This window comes from Crocodylus porosus, unplaced genomic scaffold (genome assembly GCF_001723895.1).
Source record: "Crocodylus porosus isolate Cpor-Errol unplaced genomic scaffold, CroPor_comp1, whole genome shotgun sequence".
In the NCBI taxonomy this organism is placed as follows: Eukaryota; Metazoa; Chordata; order Crocodylia; family Crocodylidae; genus Crocodylus; species Crocodylus porosus.
In genome coordinates this window covers 62,959,977-62,977,203 of record NW_017728948.1, presented here as the reverse complement: position 1 = coordinate 62,977,203, position 17,227 = coordinate 62,959,977, and the positions used below count along the sequence as shown (strand labels likewise).

Genomic DNA, 17,227 nt, shown 5'->3' with positions numbered 1-17,227 from the left:
GTTTCCCAGGAAAATTTAAGATACCAAAAGGAATAGATGTCATTATTGTTCCTTATGCACTGTATAGAGAACCAGATATTTTCCCGGAGCCTGAAAAATTCAGACCCGAGCGATTCTTCCCTGAGAATTCTAGTGGAAGACATCCCTATGCATACGTGCCCTTCTCTGCTGGCCCCAGAAATTGCATTGGTATGGAATTAATGGTAACACTAGTGTAGTCATTTAACAGTGTAATAAGGCTATTGCTTTATCATTAGGGTGGAACAGGTGGAGCTTTCTTTGCTGAAATACTCATAGCATTGTAATGGAGATTTCAGTTTTTGGGCACTTCCTAAATGCAGCAGAGCCTCACTGGTATCTCAGAAATCAGATTACTAGTATTTGCAATGTTTTCTTTCTCATGGTGTTCCTGGGGATGTGTACACACTAAGGCTTTGAAAAGGGCAGCAGGTGGATGTTTTAATTGTCGTGTGTGAGCTGAGAACAACTGACATTCAAATGCAGCAAACCCTGTTCCAACTTTAACACTCCATCTAGCAGATTTAAAGTTGGAACAGGTCTATACACTCAGAGTTCAATTGCTTCCTTCCTTCCCCCCTTTCTACTATTGTTATTTCTTCTTGGGACTTGCTTTATTTGTAATTCTGTGCCACGTGAACTTTGTGGGCTAGAGGGAAGAGCATCCCCTCCAGGCCCTAAACAAGCCAAAGTCAAATCGTTATGGCACATCATGCAGGACTGTCATTCTGCTCCCTCAAAATGTATCTGTTTGTGCAGTGATTTAGATTGCTGATGGCCCTCAAGTGGATGGTAATATTTCAGTGACTCTGCTTTCCTTCACTGAATGCGTAAAACTCACTGGCTCTTTAGGGCAAGGGCTGGTAATCTGTATAAGACATGAGCTGACACAACCCAGCTCCAGTCCAGCGTGGGCTGGCTGGCTTTGGTGGCTCAGCAGCAGGGTGTGGTTTCTGTGTCCATGCCAGGGCTAGAGATCTGGGAGCTGTGCTGACTCCATTGGCACTTTTCCCAGCCCCTTGCTCCCTGGCTGGGACGTGAACACAGCTCCCAGCTGATGGGGAGCTGAACCAGGAATGGGCATCTGGAAGCTGTGTCAGCATTGATGCTACTTTTCATACTTACCCCCTCTGCTCTGCCAGACAATCCCAACAAAGTGCCGTAACAACAGGCAAGGACCAAGAGCACTCTCTATAGTTGGGCCTCTAGGCATTCAAGGGTGAATGAGTCATCATGAGTCCTGGGACTGGCCAGAAAACAAACAAAAGGGAGTGTGTCTTGGGTTCTGCTCCCTGCTGACTGGGTTACTTGTATTTTTAAGCAGTGACTGTCTATGTAAAGCACATCATTAATTTAGGAAACAAGCAAGAAGGAAGGGAATGTGACTCTGGCTCAGTGAGGAGAACATTACCCTGGGAGGGAGGAGATCCTGCTTCTAAAGCTTACTTTGCATTTTACTCAGTGGAAAATTCACAGGCAGCATTGGGAGCAGGGGCCAGAACCTAGGGAACCATTTTCACTTAACCCGGGGCAGTACCAATCTCACTAGGCTCTGCAGTCACATTCTCTTGGTTCTTCTTTTGGTTCCCTGATTGTTCTGCTCCTGGCTGTCCAGCAGCCCAGGTAAAATGGGAAGGTTAGAGGGTGCATTCAGCTTAGTCCAGGATCCAAAAGAATAGAAGAGATCTATATATGCTTTCTCATGGGTTAAGATCAGAAAAGCCTGCCCATCCTGGGAAAAAGGGAGAGAAAATCTGCAAACTACCTTTGTGGCAGGCCAGTAAGGGGTGCTCCTTTGTTGAGCCACCCACCTCACTGCGCCCAACCACCTTCCAGGCTCCGAGTGCCTCCCTGGGGGAGGGCCTCACGTCAGGCTGACCTCCTTCCTGGAGCACACCTGCTAGCCTGGGGTAAAAACTGCCACCACCCAGAGCTGGGCTTTATTCTGGCTCTGTGCACCCTGGGAAACACAGACCTAGTAGCCCTCCAGGGTACTTGACTCGCTTCAAGCACTGGGGGTGCTTCTCTCAATCGGAAGCACAAGTAGTGGTCTCCCTTAATCAGCTGAACCGAGGGGTTCCCAAGGCATAATCTAGACCCACACCCAATAAGTCTCTCATGCTAAGTACAAAGGAGAACTTTATTGGTTACAAGGGGTAGGGTTGCAATAGGGTATAGGGTAGAGCAATATCAGAGAAATCCCATAGAGCAAACTGGCATGGCTAGGTAGCCTTTGATCATGCATGTGACTTACTGCAAACTATACATCTGGTTAGGTCTCAGGTAGCTTACTCACAACTATCATCCAGAGGCAAGCAGTTTCCTGATCATGAGTTTTGAGAGAGAGCGTGCGCAATTTTCAAACGGCTCAGCTCTTCTCTCTCTCTCTCCGAGTCTTCCTCACGGCTGCTACCTCCTCCTCCTAGGCAGTCCTTAACTTATATAGCCCTTATGACCTCATTTACCTGGTCCAATGGAGGCCAGCACCTGTTGGCTGTCAGCCAACCAATTTGAAATGCATCACTAGCTGCTGGGCAGACTGGCAGTTCCTACCTCCCCAGGGAGTCCAGGCCCCTCATCCAGGTATGTGATGCCAGTCATGTAGGCAGAGGAAGCAGGTTTCCCTGTTCCCTCAGGAATGTATCCAGCTCAGGTTACCTAAAGAGATAGGGTAAGATGTATACCCTCTGCAGGGCCCATCTTAACCACATTGTAACAGAGCAGAGTTTTTGGGGAGAAATAGAAGTGGCCTTCTGCCACATCCTTAGGTTAGGGTCAGGGTGTACAGTAGTTTATGCACTGAGAGAACAGAGCTTTCTGTTTTGCATGACTGATTAGGATTGCATTCCTAAGGCACAATCCATCCTTTGGGTCTAGCTATGGTAGTCTTAGAAGTCTGAAAAGTGGATTAAGATCTGACCCTCCCTCCTGATATATTTCTTAGAAGCACCCAACACCCTAAAGCAGTGGGGGCCAAACTTTCTGGCAGGCATGCCAAACCCACACTTTCCCCAAGAGTGTCACTTGATTAATCCCTTTCCCCTACCTAATCTGCTGCTCTGCTTTCTGTTCCCTGTTCTGTGTTGCCTCCTTGATGTGCTGGTGTGCTTTCTGCTTCCTGCCCTGTATTCCCTATTCAATCTGCTGGTCTGTTTTCTATTCCCTGCCCTAACTACCATTGTGCCTTCTCCCCAGTCTACTGCATGCCATGTACAGAGGCTGCCCATGCCACTTGTGCTGCAGGTTATGCCTATTGGATGCTCAGAAAGGCATAACAAATATGTGGGTTACGTACTGTGTGTCACATCTGTTATATTAATAGCTCTGAATAGCATGAGGAATTTGGGGGAAGGTGAATGTATGTTACTTTGATTTCATTTCACTTCCAGGTTTTTGTTCCATTCTGAACAGGGCTGTGTCCCAATGACAAAGGGCTCTCAGCAGCATCTGTTGAGATCTGGCTGGCTGAGGAGTGAAGTTAGAATAGAAGATCTTAGGAGTCCATCTATTAAGTGCAGATGAAATGGAAAACACCCTCAGAAATTAGTGAATTATTTTTACTCTATTTTCATGTGTTGCAGGAGGGATCTGATTTCTTACAGAGAGGGTAGTTAGCTATAAAAGTTTATAAAGCTTCCAGGGTAGCCTGGGTGCTTTACAGACTCCAAGGATCCCTTTCTAGATCGTGTCTGTATAAACAATGTACAGTGAAAGGGTTCAACAAAATGGGTAGAAATACAGCACTACTACTTCTGTTCTCTCTTCCTTAGGGCTAAATCTTTGGCCAATTGTATGGGGTCTGTTACTGTTTGCTGAATTCCATCTTTAATTCTGCCTGTTTCGCTTCTTCCCTTTCCCCATTTTCTTTTGAAATATTTTACTATATGCCCCAGCAATCTTTCTGTTTAGCATTAAAGGTCCAAAACAGAATCCTCTCTGTTCTTCTGCTATGTGTGCATATCTATATCTCCGTGTGTGTGTGTGTGTGTGTGTGTGTAGCCCTCCTTCATCCTGTAGATGTTTGTGTGGTGGGACACCTGCAGGTGAGCTCATCTTCCATCCTACTGCCTTGGTCTTCTCCCTGTTCAAGCTTATGAGAAACACAACAATGTCACATTTTTGTAGTGTGTTTCCCTCCAATTCAGTGTTAAATTCATCTTGCTGGGGGAGCCTGCACATTGTAAGGTTAACCCTAGAAGGAAAGTTACCTTGGGTAGAGGCAAATTCCACTCTCATTACAGCCCTGATTTAGGTCCACACTAGTTTCTACTTGGATTCCCTGTACTGTATTTGTTGAGAGAGCCTGGAGCAGTTGTGGGGCTATTGTTACTGAATTCCAGCTTTTTTTGTTTCTATTTACCCTGTAGGCCAGCGCTTTGCACAGATGGAAGAGAAAACTGTTTTAGCCACCCTCCTGCGCCGCTTTTGGGTGGAAACAAGTCAAAAACGAGAAGAACTTGGCTTGGTAGGAGAACTGGTTCTTCGCCCAAATAATGGCATCTGGATTCAGCTGAAGACAAGAACAGCTCACTTGCCATGAGGGGGGGGGGGGAAAAAAATCAGGATTTTAGGCGCAAAATATGCTTACAGCATTCTTTTTTCCTGTTTTTCTTAGAGCTTACATGCACGTGCAAAAAAACCAAGCAACTTGTGTAGAATTATGAATATGGGAAGAATTTAAAAATCTTTAGTTCTTTCCTTCTGCAATAACATGATCCATTGTCTCCACATTCAGATGCTGAGACATTCTGTAAAACACGAACATCTTATAGCCCTACTGTTTATATTTGTTGTATCTAATGTGTAATTTTGATGCCATGTCATTTATTAATTTTAAGACAAATTACATGACCATTTTAAGTGGGCTTTACAACAAGCAATATTATACAGCAGTGCTACAATATTTTACCGTATAGCTGCACTAACAGAAATATTAGCAGAGTGTTTATTATATACTTACAACCATGAGCTTGCAAACTCCTGGGCAGCTTAGCCGTGATCTTGCTTCCACCTGATTTGTTGATATAAATATTTTTTCTTAGTTTCTTTTATCTCTTTAGAATTACAAATACATCATGTTCTAGGATGTCTGCATTCCAGACACTGGTGACTGACAAGCTGGTACTGATTATTCTTTATCCAGGAGCTCTGGGGTTATGTATCCAAGATACAGCTGCCATTGGTTACTCTCAACCTTAATTACTCTATCTCTTGTAAGATCTTGCTTTTCTTCCCCAGGGCAAAGGAAGCCATGTGGGCCTCTAATTATACTCTTTTATATATTGTCCCCCTGCAAATGCCTATGTAGCTAGGTGTCTGCACGAAGGCAGCATTTGAAACAACATACAAATCTATGCTCTTAATTTTATCCAGAGAACTTGGGTGCCTTACACCTGCACCTTTTTCTGCATACCTTTAGCTCATAAAAATATACCAAAGCATGCCACACATCTTGTCTTCTTTTTAAGTTCTTTCCTATCTTTTGGTTATGCCTCAATAAGGTTTACAAAATCCTATTTTCTTTTTACATTTTTCTCATAACTTTGAAGTTAGTTGAAGCTTGTACTTAAAATACATAATTATTTAGCCTGAAGGTAGTTAGCCTGAAGTCAGGCAATATTCAAATCACATTGCACTTCTTCTATATACAAAAGCCCCACAATGTACACTAACTAGTCTTTAATTGTGCTATGTAAATACATTATTCTAATTATTTTACTGGCTGTTAATTCCTACACTTACCACCCATTATTTTGGCACCTTTCATCATCTCTGAGATTTTTATTCATGTTGCTCTATGTAAATTTCTGGCCCCTTTTACTTGCAGTAACTTATCTGTGTATTCATTCCCAGCGGCTAGATGTGGATATTGCCAGATGAAGTGGATCAGTTGTGCTGCATTGTATCCCTTGATAGTGTGGGGCTTTCCCTACTCAGCCAGACTTTCTCCGGTGATTGTGGAGGACAGATCTGGCTCAGTGGGAAACCCTGACTTCTGCACTTATGGAGAGGCTCCCTGAGATTCCTTGGGGTGCCTGTCCATAAAGGGGAAAGCCAGGAAAGTGTCCATGGGGCTTGAGTCAGCCTCAGGCCCCCAGACCACCTACCTAAAGAGTGCAAGCAGCTCAGGCTGCCCATATTCCCCACCTCCCACCTGTCACATGCACACCATAATGGTGGCATCCATGTGTGAGGCAGCAAGATGGGAAGCCCTGCCCTTCTTCCCTGCAACCATCACAGAAGGGTACAACAAACAGTGCCATACCAGTACTTTCATTATCAGAGCGTCACCAACGTAGGTGAGGTCAGCTAGTCTGCAACGCCAAATAAGGCCGGGATACAGAACCCTGAGAGGTGATAGGTGAAAACAGCCAGCTCACCGTTGAGCGTGTCACCGGAGTGATATAAGGGAGCACACAGCCACACCCAAGCAAGGTCATTCATCACCCACTTCGATTATCACAAGGGATGCTAGCCTGATCACCTAGCTTCCACCTCCCATTCGCGATTAGCAACCGCTGAATGCCGCTTCATTGCCAGCCCCGACATGATTAGCAGTCTACCTCTCTGCATTGTTTCTCTCCTCAACACTCACTGTGAGTAAATAAACTTCTACCTTCAAGTACTCTCCACCTCCATGACTATCGCCTCACCTCCAGTCTCTTTGGGCAACGTGAGCTGGACTCGCGTTAAGCGTCCCATAGAGAGCTAACTGGCCCTTCTAACCCCTCCATTCCAGTCCCTTGCACTGCAATCGGACAGCAGCATGACACCACCAACCCTCCCAACAGAGCTGCCAGATGCCTGCTGCAATAAAGCAGCAGAATCTATTACTGTCTTTTGTCTCCCCACTGATTTTTTCCTTTGTGTTTTGACAAAGGGTTGTGATGTTTATTTGCTCCAATGTGGGCTGCCATCATTTTTATGGCAGCACAAGAGACATCAGGTGACATGTTTTCTCCCTGAAATACTAAGGTGTAAAATATCCAGGCTTGTTGATCAGAAAAGGTTTAATCGCAGAAGTGGGTCTCCTGCATCCTCCCTTGTTAAAAATGGTAAGCTTGCTTCTCCATCCACAGCATGTTATAGGAGGGACAGATCATCTGCTTCATTCTTGGCATGTTTCTGCCTTTTCTGACTCATTAATTATAATTTTATTATCTTCATCCAGCAGTGCCCGTATATATGGCTTACAATATTGTTTTGATTTCAAACTTGTTCATAAAATAGTTTTCTTATTATGTTTCATCTGATAGACCACTTATGTTTTGTCAGTTCCTTTAGCTTTTCTTATCCATCATCTGTATTTTTAGTTGGTGACTTGTGTTCCTTTCTATATCCCCCATCATTCTATTAATTAGATACTGATTTTTTTTTTTTTTAATGTTTCATTGTCACCTCCACACCTGCTTTTAATCAGGATGCATTTTCCCCAGTCTAACTATAGTTCTGTTTATTGAATTATTTTAGGGGAGGGCATCCAGTAGATTATCCTTAAACAATTTTTAGTGGGAAATGTTTATGAAAATATTGTGGAAGTCTGAACCTGACAAGCATAATATTGTGATGAATAGAAATGGGCATAAAGGGCGCTGAAGTACCCATGATATTTCAGTCTCCAACTGGAAGAGGAATTATCATGAGGTAAATTAGGCATGCTTATAAGATGTTAACTGTTCAAAAAATGCCTTCTTTCCCAAATGCCTTTTTTCTGAATGAATATTTTTGATTAAGAAAGCTGCTTTGTCATTGGAAAACCCTGTTATTGCCACTGAGACTATTCCAGGAGCTGAACTGAAGCTGGACACAATGAGGGACTGCAGCATATTTCAGGACAATACAGCCTAATGTCTCGTCAGCAAAGAGAATGGCAGGTTTCTGATATGAAAAGGAGGCAGCTAAATGCTAGACACGAAAGTGGTCACAGGTGATATCAATGCAGCAACTGTGACACATATTTTACTGCTTAGTTCCATTTTTGTTTACACTAAATAAATGTACCAGATCAATTACTGGTACCTAGCCAGCTGACAAATTTTAGCTCAATTATTAATTTTTTCTCTGCCCATCACACTGAGGTTTGGTATCATTTCCTGATGTTGGGAGCAGCATTTTTTATATTAAGAAAGTATAATTGATTATTTCAGAAAATTTAACAAAGTTTTGTTACCAAGTCAGAATGAAGTCATGATCACACCTTCCCCCCCCATGGACAGATGGTCTAGGATCTGTTTAACCTGTTCTCAGCCTGGGGTCCATAATATTTGCCTAGCAGCAAGCCACATTTAAGGTTTTAATGAAGCTTAAATTTTAATCTTTACATGTTTAAGGTGCTGTGGTTCTGGATCATGCATGATTCTGTAGTATTGCAGTCATAAGACACCAGGTTCCTGCTTTGAAAACTGTATTATATTTCTTCTCATGCTTGAATGCTTTCCACTTCTCATTTATCCTCCAAGTAATAGCCCACTAAAAAGGAGTTTCTTTCATGCTTCTTTGTACTTGCATTTATCATATTGTGATGTCTTGGGACTACTTTATATATTTGGCTGTTTGTAACTTGGTTGCCCATTTCATATACTCCCCCTTGCTGGTTAGTTTAAAGTCCTCTCTATTCTCCTACTAGTTTGTCATCCCATTGATTGCTACACCTACTACTAAGTTGGAGGCCTTAAAAACCATTCAACCTTTCTCTTTATGGTAGGTGCATAAGTATTCCATAAAATGCAAACATTTTCTCCTGTACCATTTACCTCCCCAGCTGTTCATATCTGGTTTCTTCGCATCTTATTCAAGTGGCCAGAGGAGTTTGAGAGCTTTGGATTTTCTTCTTTCTCATCAACTTTCCCAGATCCCTGAGGTCTTTAAGGACCTGTGGAATGGGGTTTGATCCAATGCCGTTTGTGCCAACTTAGATTATTAACCAACATCTCTGTGACAGGGCCTGCATTCAGTGGCACTGTAGCGCTTTCTGGTGGACATACAACTCCACTCTCCCCATCCCTCAGGGCACCCTTCCCTTCTACCTGTCTGCCATGTGTTGATATTGTAAAAGGAAGAAGGTTGGGAAGCTGCCTTGAGGCTCTGCGGGAGTCCAGTCCACTGTCAAACTGCTTTTGCCCAGTCTGTTGTGGCCCTTCTGGTCCTATGGATGCCTTAGGACACCAAGTCCCTTAAGGGCTTGGCCTTCAACCATGCCCATGTCTGACATATGTTGCCAGATATTGCTTAAGTGGGGCAATTCACCTCAATGCAGTGCCTGGTCCCCCAGGCCTCAAAGCCTTTGTTGGGGCATTGGCCTTCCTAGCTTTAGGCCCTGTTCTCTAGCTGGGCCCCCTAACCTAAGGTTTAGTGTCCTGGGCCCAAGCTCTGGTCCCCTGTTCTTGCCCCTGTCTCCTGCTTTTGCCTTTGGTCACCCTCCTCGGCTGGGCTGGCCTGTCCTATTCTGCGAAACTTGCAGCTGTGGGGGGCCTCCCCTGCTGCTACTACTGCTGGCTTCATGTCCAGCTGCTTGCCAACCCCCTTCCTCCCTCCCCCGCAAAGCTTCTTCAGGGCAGGGTGCCCCAAAAATTGTGGATTGGCCCTTCTCTTTGGGCTCTGGCCCTTTCAACTGCCTCTACATTGTCTGACTTGGTGCAAGTTTTTTGTCCTCTTGGCATCTGCCAGTCTTTGTGCCTCAGCCCCTAGCAGGACTCAAGATCTCACATGCCTCTTGATCACCTGTGTGGTCCCCCTTTTAGCCTCTGCCAGCATAAACTAGAACATAAAGGCAAGCTATCATTTTAACAGAAACCTCCCTGCTCTGGGCAAATATACTCTGGGGGGGAAAAAGGCAAGTTACTGCATTAACAAAAACCTCTCCCACTCAGGTAAACAAACACTAGAGCAGCCTTCCTGGACTCTCACCATGCTGCCTTGAGAGTGCTTTGGCACCTGCAAAAGGGTCTGTGTGCCGCTATGCTCTCTGGAGAGCCCAGCTCTCATCCCCAGTCCTCCTCCTTTCTCCCCCAAGGCATTTGGCTTATCTACCCCTGGGTGCTTCCCCCTGCAGTCAAGTGACTCATGAGCACACACAGTTCCCTTTTTAGTCTAATGGAGAACTTGCTCTTCCCCATTGCAGCTTAGGTTTGCTGCATGCAGCCCTTGTCTCATATGCCTACACAGGAGGCTAGTCTGATCTGGTTTTCTTCTTTTTAGTAACAGGAGCCTCTGGTTCCCTATTACACACCTCCCCCTCTTCTTTTGAAGTCATGGCTGAGCTTCTGAAAAGCCTGTTCTAACTATGGAGTCCACTGCACTTTTGTGAGGGCTCTGGCCCAGGCCAAAGTCGAGCTGGGGTAAGCTTTTGTGTACATATTATGATTGGATGCTCATGTGAGAGATATGCAGGCATTTAGAATATGTGTGTTAATGTGGAATGAGTGCCAATTAGTCGCTTACAACCTCAAGAGATATTATTTAATTAGTTTGTTACATAATGCCTGTATCGTTGTTGTGTAAGGTAACACTTGTATGACTGAACATTTGGAAAATTTCCAAAACTAGAAAGAACTTGAAATGCAATTGGAAAAAAACCAGAAAACTATTGATGAAGAAAATTTATGTGGGATCAAGCTACAAAGTGTACTGGCAGCAAATATTGGAGCGACTGATTGTTTTAGTGAGAGGTTCTTCGTGGGCAAAACCTGGAATTCCATGGGACAATGAAAAATTGTACACTGTTGGTCATGGAAACTTCTTAAAATGTATTGAATTCCTGGCTTCGTTTGATTCAGTCATGAAGGAGCATCTGCATAAAATAAGTGACCACGAAACACATGTTCATTACCTTGGGAAAAGGCTGCAGAATGAACTGGTTCAACTCCTAGCAAATACTGTTAAAGAGAAAATCTTAAAAGCTGCCCATTCTGAAAACTACTTTTCAATAATTCTGGACTATACACAAGATGTGAGTCATGTTGAGCAGATGACAATGGTCATTCACTTTGTAGATGTAGCAAAATCTGCAGATGTGGATAATGCTGAAGTGATCATGAACATTTCTGGGGGCTTGTACCACTGAAGGAGATGACTGGTGCTGTTATGACTGAAAGCATTCTACAAGACCTTGAAGGAATGTCATTATCTGTTGAACTTATGTGGCCAAGGCTATGACAATGGGAGTAATCTGAAGGGTAAAGACAATGGTGTACAAAGGAGAATAGTAGAAATTAATCCTTGGGCCTTTTTTGTTCCTTGCAGTACACATGCTTTGGATTTGGTTGTCAATGATGCTGTCAGATGTCGTTTGGAGGCAAGTAGTTTCTTTGACCTAGAGCAATGCAGTTATGTGTTTCTTCTTGGGTTCATTGTGCTGTTGGGAAGTTCTTAGTCACCATGTGCCTTCTCTAACTATGAAACCATTGAGTGAAATGAGATGGAAGAGTCAAATTGATGCCTTGTAGCCTCTTCACGATGAGCTTGGCAATATCTGTGATGCACTGATTTGAAATTTCTGATGGTACTACCCTCACAGGATCATCTGGCAATATGATACGTGCTGATGCTGACACTTTTGCAAACAGCCTTTCCAAGTTCAAATTTGTGATTTCACTCATTTTGTGGTATAACATCCTTTTTGAGATCAACCTTTCTAGTAAGCAACTTCAGCTAAAGGACTTTGTTTCAGTTGTAGGATAGCAGAATGTATGTCAAACTAAAAGGTTTCTGGAGGAATGCAGGAATGATAAAGGGTTTGAAAAGACACTGGTAGATGCTTGTGAGCTTGCTGAAGAGTTAGAGCTACCAATAAACTTTGAACCAGAACCAGTACATATTTGGAGAAAGAAGCAGCAGTTCACATATGAAGCAAAAGACAAGTCAGTTTAGGACTCAAAACAAAAATTCAAACTTCTATTTTGCAGTCCTTGATACTGCAATACAATCAGTTAAAGAGTGATTTGAACAGATACAGCAGCTTGATTCAGTCTTTGCTTTCCTCTATGATCAGGTCCGTCCCTTTTGTGGGGGGGGCGAATCAGGGTGACTACCCCAGGCCCTGCACTTTGGGGGGCCCCGCAGAGCTGGGCAAAGTGGCTGCAGTGACTTCATGCTGCCACCAGCTTCACGTCCAGCTGCTTGCCACCCTTCCCCTCCCCCTCCAAATCCACTGCTAAATCCAGCATGCCTGGCTGCTCAGTACCTCCCACCCCAACTCCACCACTGGCTTCCTCATGTCCGGGGGTTGGGCCCCGCACTGGCTGATTTGTCCTGGGCCGCACACCCTGCTCGGGTCGTGTCTGTCTACAATGTCCAGCTTGCAAAATAAGACATCAAAACAGATAATGGAACATTGCCTGAAGCTAGAGTCAGCATTACAGCCTGGAAATTCTAAAGATATTGATGCTGCAGATTTCTGCAGTGAACTACAGGCTATTTCACAATGAATTCCAAAGCACTTTACACCTCAAGATGTACTGAAGTTTATTTCTGAACATAAACTGACAGTTTTCCCAACATCTTCCTTGCTCTCCATATTCTCTTGACTCTCCCAGTTTCTGTTGCTAGTGGGAAGCATAGCTTCTCAAAGCTAAAATTGATGAAGACACACCTTTGTTCTTCTATACTGCAGAAGAAACTTGTTGGATTGGCCACCATGTCAATAGAACATGAAATAGCTGGAAAACTTTGTCTAAAAGAACTTGTTTCTGAATTTGCAAAACTAGAAGCATGAAGAGCATAGTTCTAATTTTTCACACAAATGTTCATGAGGATATTCTTCTATGCTTCAGCTCTCACACCATCCTGGGGCAAGCTCCAGCCTGATATGCTTCCCTGGCACTCTAGGACCTCCTATTAGTATACAGGCCCCAGTTTCTACCCTTCCTGGGCTGTAGGTCCCTGGCACTGGCCCTGGTTCTCACTCTTCTAGGCTGTAGGCCCCTGGCCCTAGTTCTTACCCATGGTTCTTATTCCTGGCCCACTTGGGCTGCAGGCTCAGGCTCTCATCCTGGTCAGGGCCCTGGCCACACACTGCTCTGGGTGCTCTCCATCCTGCACTGGGCCCACTGACCCTGTCTAACTTCAGCCTGGTTTAGGCCTCAGCCTTGCTCTCAGCTGCCAGCCCATTTAACCTAAGCTGCTTCTGGGCCTTAAGCCCCCAACCCCTAGGAAAGCTCACAACAAACATGCACCCCTCAGGCATTCCTGGAACCTCTTCTCACCCCTAATAGTTCCAACCCAGACCACCAGTCCAAAACTAAACAGAACATAAGCACGCTGGCTGCAACTTAAATCTAAGCCCATTAGCTAGTTACTAAAACCACTTAGTTTAGCATCTATGGGCATTTTTACATGTGTTGCTGAGTTGGCACCTGGTGCGCATGCATCAGCAGCACCGTGCTCCTCCAGACAGAGAAAATGGCAGCGGTGCAGTTTGAGCTAAAGTGCACTGAGTATGTTTTAATTCAAAACACACCACTGCCATTATCTTAGCATGCTGTGCTGCTGATGCACATAATTCACAAGGTTGCCAAAGCACAGCAATTTATGTGCTCCCGTAGACTCAACTAATCAAGTCTGCTCCGACACACTGGATTTCCAGCATATCAGGTCAGGATCCCTGCATGTGTATAAGTGACCTTTGTTCCCTACTAGCCCCCAACTCCTTGCTTGTTGTGCTCAGTCCTCCTACAACAGCCATCTCACAGCAAAGATCTTTCCCTTCAAGCCTCTAGGGCCATAATGCCTGCTCTGGCTCTGGACCCCAGTTATATGCCCCCCAGGCCTTGCCTTCTTCTGATCAGGTGATGCCTTAGGCTGGCTACAGGTGCCTCCTGATTTAGCTTATTAGTTGTACTCCAGGGCAGCTTACTGCTGCTGGTCATTGCTGCAGTAGTATCTTGTCTCCACTAACTACCGCTGCAATAGGTACTCATAGCAGGTAGATCCCTTGGGACTTATTCTCTAGTAGTAGCTCATAATGAGCAGCCTTCCACTCCTGAGGCCCTTCTGGCAGCTCTTTCACCTGTAAAGTAACAGGAGCCCTAGGCTCCGCTACACTCTATACCAAGGGTCAGCAACCCCCAGGATGTGTGCCAAGCATGACACGTGAGGCCATTTTGCTCGGCACACCACCACCAGCCTGAGCTCTCAGCAGCTGCTGCCAGCCAGGGAGTCCAGGCTGCTCCCAGCAGGCGGCTGGGGGGCTGCAAGCCCTGCTGCAAGCAGACGGGGCTCCATGGGCTGATTGCAGCTGGGAAGCTGCAAACAGCTGCTCCGGATTCCGGCATGTCAGCACTCCAGCACCTTCCAAGGTGGATGTTGTGTTTTTTTTGGCATTCTGGCCAAAAAACGTTGCTTACCCCTGCTCTATACCACCCTTCCCTAAAGATCTTGTGGGCTTATGCTGCAATTTGCTTCCCCAAAACTGACTGCAAAAAGAGCTGCTGAAGTGCATATGGCCACATGTAGTACAGTTGGACCTGTGCTCGTAATAGCCTGGGACTATTTTTTTTCCCACTACTATTACTCATTTCCCTATCCCATCTGCTTTTCTATAACTTAGTAAAATATACCAAAACATGCAGCACATTTTCCCTTTCTCATGGATTCTTTGCTATCTTTTGCTATATCCCTTACCAGTTACATTCCCCTCCTTTTCCCTTTTTTATGTTTGTTTTACAAATTTAAAAAATGCGCTGAAGCTTGTATCTAATAATGATTTAAGTAATATACAAACCACATCACGTTTTTTGTATATTAGAAGAAATGCAATCTGCACTGGCTATATTTGTGTTAACTTTGAGTCCTTTTTACCTTGTGATGTAGTGTTTTTAGTAGGCCATAGGCTGTTGTTTTAAGTTAGACCAAGTTAACATAATTGAGGCTAGAGGAAGTAGTGTAAAAAGAGCTGCATTACGGGTGAAAGAACATTCTAAAAAGGCTAATGTAGATAGATTTTGATTAGTGAAGGCCACTGTTTCAGCCTTACCTCGGTGGGTGTAAACAGATGTCACCCCTGTGCCACAATAAAAATGTTTATGGCAGCACAAGTTGTCAATGAACAGACATCCCTGCCTTTTGTCCAAAAATGTTTGCATGATTGAACCTAGGCTCAGTTCATAATGCCTTATAGAGAAGGATTTCTGTTCGCTTATTGCGAATTCCCAGGGCACAGTTTCATGTTGCCATGCCCCAAACCCATGGGAGTTCCCTCACTTGTAGTGGAATCCTGCAGGGGATTCTGAAGGCATTTCACAAATTGGATTGAGGCAGACACATTGTGAGTAAGATGTGGCACCTGGGCCAGTGGGTTCCCCAACTTGCAGACACAGGTCCCTGAAATCTCTTGCCAGGAGATTCCTGGTTCTCAGGTTACACATTACTGCACCCTGATGCTGCACAGGGATTCCTGAGACATGTGCAAGCAACCCCCCCCCGGGGAACCCTGCTTGCAGATGCGTGCCCTGGATCAGGGTGCAAGGTGCAGCATCTGGGGCCATTGACCCACAGTTCAAGGCCCTGAAGCCCCTGGAGTGGCAGGGGTTTGTCCCTGTGGGGATGATGGTCCCAGCAACATAATATTTCTGCTGATCAGTGAGAAGAGTTGTGCTGGGAGACATCCTGGCATAGCTGATGCCACACCAAAACCTCTATTTGTAGCCAATATGACACAATAGCAGGGGCTGGCAACCTTTTGCCACCATGGGTTGGAGCTTAGCCCCCTGTTGTGGGCCTTAAATCTCTGCCCCCACTGAAACATAGTAGCTGCCTGCACTTATCTTCAGTGCAGATGTCTGGCCTCTGTGCAGCTGGAATAAGCACAAGCAAGAGGGAGCACCGGAGAGGGCTGCTTAGGGGATGAGCAGCTATACGTAGCTCCTTTTTGCCTGCAAGTCAGTGCTCTGCAAATGTGTTCCTCTGGCATCCCTTGCTGAGATTCCAATGTGCAGCCATAATGAAGCTCCCATGCTTCTTTGAACTTAGGGAGGCTTTTTAACTACATTTGCACAACTCACAGGCTAGCCACCTGTTATGAACTCAGGATTTTAAGATGCATGCGAGAGGCAAGGATTTCTTGGGTTGTCAGGAGGGTGGTATCCTTTACTGGACCAACTATGTAGTTGGGATAAAGTTGCGTGGCCTTTTGAACACAAGACATTCTTTCTCAGGGCTCTGCTTACAGGAACCAGGCTCAGCATCAGCGTTTTAAGATGCAGTGAGTCTGTCGCAGGGCTACTTCTTTCTGTTAAATTGCTAAGTATTGGACCGTAAAAGTATAATTAAATGCATTGTGTTATTCTTCATCCTCCATTTGGTTAGCAAGATTCATAGCTGGAGAACTTTATGAACATAAGAATGGCTATTTAGTGGCCCATCTTGCCTACACACAGTGGCACTGAGTGGGTACTGAAAAGGAGAGAGAACTGGGTATGACCAATTTTTTTCCCCCACTGTTCCTCTCACTTGCAGTCTCCAGCATTTAAGGCCTAAAAAGTTCTGATTCAGAGGCTCAGGCCCTAACTCCTGTGCTCAATAGCTACTTGTGCCCCTTTCCTACAAGGATTTGTCTAATCCCCTTTTGAATATGGCAAAACTGTCCCCTTCTGCACCATCTGGTAGCAACGAGTCCCACACTTGAATGAGATGCTGTGTGAAAACAACTTCCTTGTGCTAGTTTTTATGGTTTTAATAGTTTGCTTCTGCACTCCCCTCACTGGAGCACTTGCGGGTTTGTTTTTCTTATGTGGGCCTAAGCGTCAGGAGCCAGTGCAGGCCAAACCGTGTTCCCCGCTGGGTTATTTAGCTGTTTGGAAGGACTCGGTGACAAAAAGCAGTACCACTCTTGCAAAATGTTTCCTCGGATGGAGGTGCCGGGCTGGAGCGCTGCTGGTTCCCTGGTACCGTTTGGGGACAGCCAATGCCCTAGTGTGGCTTAGGGAGCCATGCCCTTTGCCTCAGGCTGCCCCTGCGGGCTGAGTCCGTGGGAGGAGAGCAGAGCCGGGGTCCTGGGGGGCAGCCCCGACGCCGCTGTGAGGCAAGGCCTCTGGGCCGCTTCTGCCCCGCGACGCGAAGGCGGGCACGGCAGAGCCTCACAGCTGGGCGGGGCGGGGGGGTCAGAGGCGGTCCCCTCTGCTCCAGCCGGCTAGCGACTAGCGGGATTTCCTGCTCGCTCTTTTGGCGCCTCCCCGGCCCCGCCTTGTCCTCACTACCCAGCCCCGGAGTGTCC

The 17,227-nt window shown here is 45.5% G+C and overlaps 1 long non-coding RNA gene across 1 annotated transcript; it reads right to left on the bottom strand.

Moving 5' to 3' along the window:
- Nucleotides 1-569: 569 nt before the first annotated feature.
- On the bottom strand, nucleotides 570-12,075 carry LOC109322024. Its single transcript, XR_002104282.1, has 3 exons — nucleotides 11,472-12,075; nucleotides 3,192-3,202; nucleotides 570-581 (listed from the first exon to the last, which is right to left on the bottom strand). It is a non-coding gene; the product is annotated as an uncharacterized LOC109322024 (long non-coding RNA).
- Nucleotides 12,076-17,227: the final 5,152 nt, after the last annotated feature.